We start from the raw sequence: 6,014 nt of genomic DNA, 5'->3' as shown, positions 1-6,014 counted from the left end.
AAAGGTACCACATTTGTCATGCTCTCATTTCTGCTCCAATATTGACAACTAAGAAAACCCACAGATTGAAAGAATAGCCCAGTAATACTCTCTCTTCAAGCCATTCCATTGAATTGGGCCACCTGTGGGCAAGTAGTGTATTGGTTCTATAGAATCACAGAATCATTACTGCATAAAACAAAGCAATTGCCTCCATTGTTTCTGCCCCAATATTTTGAGTGGGAAAATCACCTTGTGCCAATTTTTTAAATTATTCATCAACAGGATGAGAGCATCATTGACCAGGCAACATTTATTGCTCATTCCTAATTGCCCAGAGGGCAGTTCAGAGTCATCCACATTGCTGTGGGTCTGGGGTCACATGTAGCCCAGACCAGGTAAGGATGGCAGTTTCCTTCCCTAAAGGACATTAGTGAACCTGATGGGTTTTTCCTGACAATGGCCCATGGATTCATGGTCATCATTAGATTCTTAATTCCAGATATTTTTATTGAATTAAAATTCCACCATCTGCCGTTGGTGGGATTTGAACCCGGCGTCCCCAGAACATTATCTGGGTCTCTGGATTAACAGTTTCAGCGATAATACCACTAGGTCATCGCTTCCCCAATGACCCCAATGCCCTACCTTTTCATTCTTCCTTTAAAGACTCACATTTAAAACATTTCTCATCCTCTTAATTTTCCTCCTCCATTCATCCCAAACTCTAAATACTCCATTTCTCATCATTCCTCCTGTGCAGAAATTAATATCATGATCCATCTCCCATCCCAAAATGGCTGAAACTAAACCAGTCAGTGGAAGGGCAAAGTTATGGTCTGACTTACTCAAGTGGAAGATGAAAAGGGATTTCTCTTGCAGATGTCACACTAATTCGTTCAACTGACCACTGGAATATGCCATTATGTTTTGAGTCTGAGCTCTCAAAGTAGCAACACCACAATTGAGTCATTTCTAATTGACACTGGTGAAAAGTAACAATCTCAATATTCAAACAGAGTAGCACTTTCTCAGCTAGTCCTCAACTGATCAGAAAGAACAAATCACGATTTGCTGCACTGAGGGACACCAACAATCTGTTAACTAGGACTGTTTCTGTCTTGTGTGCACACTGCCAGGGCTATACAAATCGGAAACATTCACAACCTTACCTCTGGATGCCCAGGCGAAAATGACGACTGGAGCACTTACCCATTGCATGATTATATGAAAGGACTTCAGAACAATTCCATATATGGACAAACTAGTGAACAGAACATGCCTTATCTGCAATAGACTCCATTTCTGACCCAAGAGTGGTTTATCATGTATCGCCCCGCCAACACAATTCCTTTTATCCTGGCATAAAAGCCAAAAACTGCAGATGCCAGTGTTATGTGAAATTGCTGGACTGGATGTTATGCTGGTGGGGTGGGGGAGTACTGATGCCAGAGCTGGAAGCAGTTGGAGAGGGTCTCTGCTTTGGCAGTCAATGAGGCCCAGGACCCCATTGTGCAAATGGCTGCCAGTTCAGTGTTCGTCACCAGAGTTGCTGTCCCTATTCAGGAACGCTAGCTTTGCACACAACCCCCTCTTCCCCTGCCCCACACCCCACCAAGAGCTGCTGGGCAATCCAAGAACCAACTGCTCCGTGGGCTCAGTAGCGCCACCCAGGAGTGCTGGCCGCTGCTGGGGCTGCACCTGAATTGATGGCCGTTCATCTTTAAAATCAGGGCATTGGGAGCTGCTGGGACTAACCAGACAGGCCCTGGTGAAGGGAAGTGGGAAGTGTTCAGAAGGGGCGAGGGGATTGCAGGGGTTATACAGAGCCTTTACTGCAGAGATGGTCAATGTTGCTCCAGAATCACCCACGCAGCCACAACAAACGACATTCTGTCCTGAAGAGACGCAGTCTTCTGAGGTGGATGGACCCATAGCCCTAATCTAAGTTAGGTCCCCTCTGTCAGCCAAGCAGGGCCTGAAACGAGGGCACCGCCAGTCCCCAAGAGCCTGTCGTTTGTTGTGGCTGTGTGGGTGATTCTGGAGCAACATTGACCATCCCTGCAGTATAACCTCAGGAATCCCCTCATCGCTCTGTAAACTTCCCACTTCCCTTCACTAGGGCCTGTCTGATTATACTGAAACAATCCATGTCCAAATGTAACAAGACTTGGATAATATTCAAGTTTGGGCTGGTGAGTGATAAGTAACTTTTGCACTACACAACTGTCAGGCAATATCATTTCCAATAAAAGAGAATCTAACCATCATCCTTATACATTCAACGGCATGGCCCTCATTGAATCCCCCCCCACTATCAACAACCGGGGGATTATCACTGACCAGAAACTAAACTGCACTCACTGTATAAACAGTGTAGCTATAAGAGTAGGTCAGAGACTAGGAATCCTGCATTATGTAGTTTACCTTTTGACTTTCCAAAGCCTAAAAACCATCTACAAGGCACAAATCAGGAATGTTATTGAATAGTCCCCACTTCCCTGGATGGGTGCAGCTTCAATAAACTCAAGCAGCTTGGCACCATAGAGGACAAGGTTTGATTGGCACCACATCCACAAATACCCATTCTCTTCACCACCAACACTCAGTAGCAGTAGTGTGTCCCATCTACAAGATGCACTGCAGAAATTCACCAAAGCTCCTTAGTCAGCATCTTTCAACCCCATGACCATGACCATCTAGATGGGCATCAAATATATAGGAACACCACCGCCAGCAAGTTGCCCTTTAAGCCATGCCCCATCCTGACTTGGAAGTATATCGCCTTTCCTTCAGTGTCACTAGGTCAAAATCCTAAAACTCATTGGCATTGTGTGTCGACCTAGAGCACGTAAACTGCAATGATTCAAGAAGATACTCACCATCACCTTCTCAAGGGCAACTAAGGATGGCCAAGCTAGCGATGTCCAGTTCTCATGAATGAATAAAAATTAAAGCTCCAGTCATGGGCTTCTGTCTAAACTTAGAGAGACATACTCCCTGAGTAAAGGATCTACCATTTTGGACAGAAGTGAGGAGAAATGTCTTCACTCAGAAGGTTGTGAATTTTTGAAATATTCTAACTCAGAGAGTTGAGAATACACAATCGATGAATATATTTGAAACAAATATTGGTAGAGCTTTTGGGCACTAAGGGGAGGAAGGTATATGGCAACAAGGTGGGCAGATGGAATGCTGGAAAAGTACAGTCATGACTTCATTAAATAACACAACAGGTTTGATTGGATATATGGCCAACTCCCACTCCTACCTCTTAAGTTTTATGTTCTTCTCCAAATGCAGTTGTGATTTCCTCACCAGCTGCTGGATTACTTTTTTTTTCACAAATCCAAATAGCCTGCTGTCTATGATCTCCTCTACGACATTAATGTACCTTCAGGGATCTGGTAACTTACTGGACTCAATTAAGAGGCTACTTGCGTTAAAGCAGCCTGACTGGTCTCATTCAATTGTGGTTCTATGTTAAGGGTTCTTGTGGCACAGTGGTAGTCTCTACCATTGAGACTAGAGACCTGGGTTTAAGGCCCACCTGGTCTCCAGAGGTGTGTAATAATATCTCTGAACAGGTTGATGAAGAAAATATGGAGGTACTATATTTTCTTGTTCCCAGAATTAGGAAACGTCAGCAGTGCTCAATGATTTCTTCAGGTGAATGGGTTATACCCTGAAAAATTCCTTTGCAAACAGGTCAGACTTTGCTGGGAAAAGCTTCATTTTTGACGTCACATACTATTACTAATTTGTTAGCCAATCCATAATCCGAAAGAAAAGGAATAAAAGAGATATTTACAGGTCCGTGCAATACATTTCTGTTATTCTTATGTTTTTGTGAAGGTAATGTAAGGAAATATTCTATTATATTACATGGGTCAAGAACGTTTGTTCATATTGTACACCTACCCCTCCAATTCACTCACCTGCTTCCAAAGGATTGATGGAGTGATATCTAAACACAGTTGGGCCTTTTGTTGTTCTTTCTTGTGTTATCATTAATTTCTCTCAAGTCTGTTTTCCCTACTTCTTAATCCGCTATCTCTTTCCCTCTTTTTTTTATTCCCTGATATTTCCTTTGATTTTATTTCACTCTCTTCCCTTCTGCATCTTTCAATGCTTTCTTCCTTGTTTCATTAGTCAAGCAGCCTAGCTGTTGGGTGACAGAATATTATCTCAGGTTACCAGATGTAACATTCACAACACGAAGACTTGAACATTAAAGTCCAATTAAAATTGTTTGCTGACTGATGTCAATAAATGCTAAAATTGTTGGGGTACAGCTTAGGCACCCAATTCAAATTCAAGAATAAAGAAGTATACTTTTCCAATTGTACATGGCTTTTTGAGACCATGTCTCAGATACTTTTACAATTTTGGTCTCCTTATCTAATCTGTCTCAGAGGTAGCAAAGTTTGATGAGATCAATACTTGGGACGAAAAGCTGGATTTATAAAGAGAAACTTAGCAGATTGAGGGGTAAACTAATTGAAACAAACAAGATTCTGTTGGAAATTGACATATTAGGTGCTGAGATGCTGTTTTCATTGTTAGACAGTTGGAACAAATGATCATAGATAAAAGCTGGTAATGTAGAACTGAAATGAGTTCTTCACTCAGAAAGCAGTAAATCTTTGGAATTGTCCAATTCGGAGACCAATGTTTGTTCAATTGTTGCACATATTCAAGGCTGAGGTCAAAACGTTTTTAGACACCAAGGGAAATGGAAATTGGGTGAGAAAGTGGAACTGAAGTTGAAAATCAGCCAAGGTGCATGGTCTATCGCTGTCCCTATTGCTTTGTTTGGAACAAGACCCTGCAAGCAGCAGGATGACAACCAAAAGGATTTCCAAATCTCAAACCATATTACTTTAGACATGTTAATAATAATAATATTTCCTGTTCACTAGCATGTTGGATGCTGGGGTAACTGCCAACTTCTGCTCGAAAAATACCTTCACCTCCATCAATCAACCTCATAAAACTTTGCTTCTCTCCCCAAAACATGAAATCTATGACCAGTCAATGGGCTACAATTTATGATGGAAGGTACCAGATAAGGACAGGCCAGCCTGTGCTGTTATTGGAGTTAAATGATTGCCATATTGCAGTGTCAGTAGGAACAACAGTGCAGCATTCGGGTTATATAACCACAAGGTCTGTGCACTGGAACTGTTTCCCTTCTCTGTTCCTGCTCTCTTTAATCTTTGCCCCTCGGTCAGCGCAAGGGCTTCCCTCTCCTTCCTTCCTTCCTCCTTTCCCTCTCCTTCCTTCCTTCCTTCCTCCCTTCCCTCTCTCTCTCCCTCTTTCCCAGACGCTGGAAGTTTGAGCTCTCTCTGAGCCTGAGCTCATTTCCTGTCGGTGTTGCGGAGCAGATCGCAGGGTGAGAGAGAGAGAGAGTGTGTGTGTGTGTGTGAGAGAGGGGGGATGGAGGGAATGGGAAAGAGAGAGAGAGAGATATAGGGAGGGTCGGAGGGAGTGAAGGAGGGGGGAGAGAGGGAGAGGGGCAGACGGGAGGGAGCGTGAGACCGCTCTGGGAGCTGCTACCCCGGGCCCTGGGAAGTTGCTGGGATTCTCCTCCCTAAACTCCGGGCTATTCCCGGTCCCGGCCCCGCGGGGCTCCAGCTGCACTTCTCCGGGTTCACAAAATAACTTTTTCATCCTCTTCCCCCCTCGAGACCCCATCCACTTCCCTCATCCTCCCCATCCCCTTTCATTCCTAACATCCCTGACTTCTCCCCCTCCTCCCTCCCACATATTTCCCCCTTCTTCCCTCCCCGTCTTCTTCCCTCCCCGTCTTCTTCCCCCCCGTCTTCTTCTTCACACTTCTCTCTCTCCCTCCAATTTCCCTTTCCCAACCTCCAATTCCCCTCCCTCCCCTCCTCTTCTCCTCCCTCCCCTCCTCTTCTCCCTCGGACTTCGCTTTCGTCTCTCACTCCGATTTCCCTTTCCCTCTCTCTCAGTTCCCTGTCCCCCCCTCCTGATTTCCCCTTCCTCCTGATTTCCCCTTCCTCCTGATTTCC

Source organism: Rhincodon typus, chromosome 13 (assembly GCF_021869965.1).
Source record: "Rhincodon typus isolate 14 chromosome 13, sRhiTyp1.1, whole genome shotgun sequence".
Taxonomy (NCBI): domain Eukaryota; kingdom Metazoa; phylum Chordata; class Chondrichthyes; order Orectolobiformes; family Rhincodontidae; genus Rhincodon; species Rhincodon typus.
Note: the sequence above shows the minus strand (reverse complement) of the source record.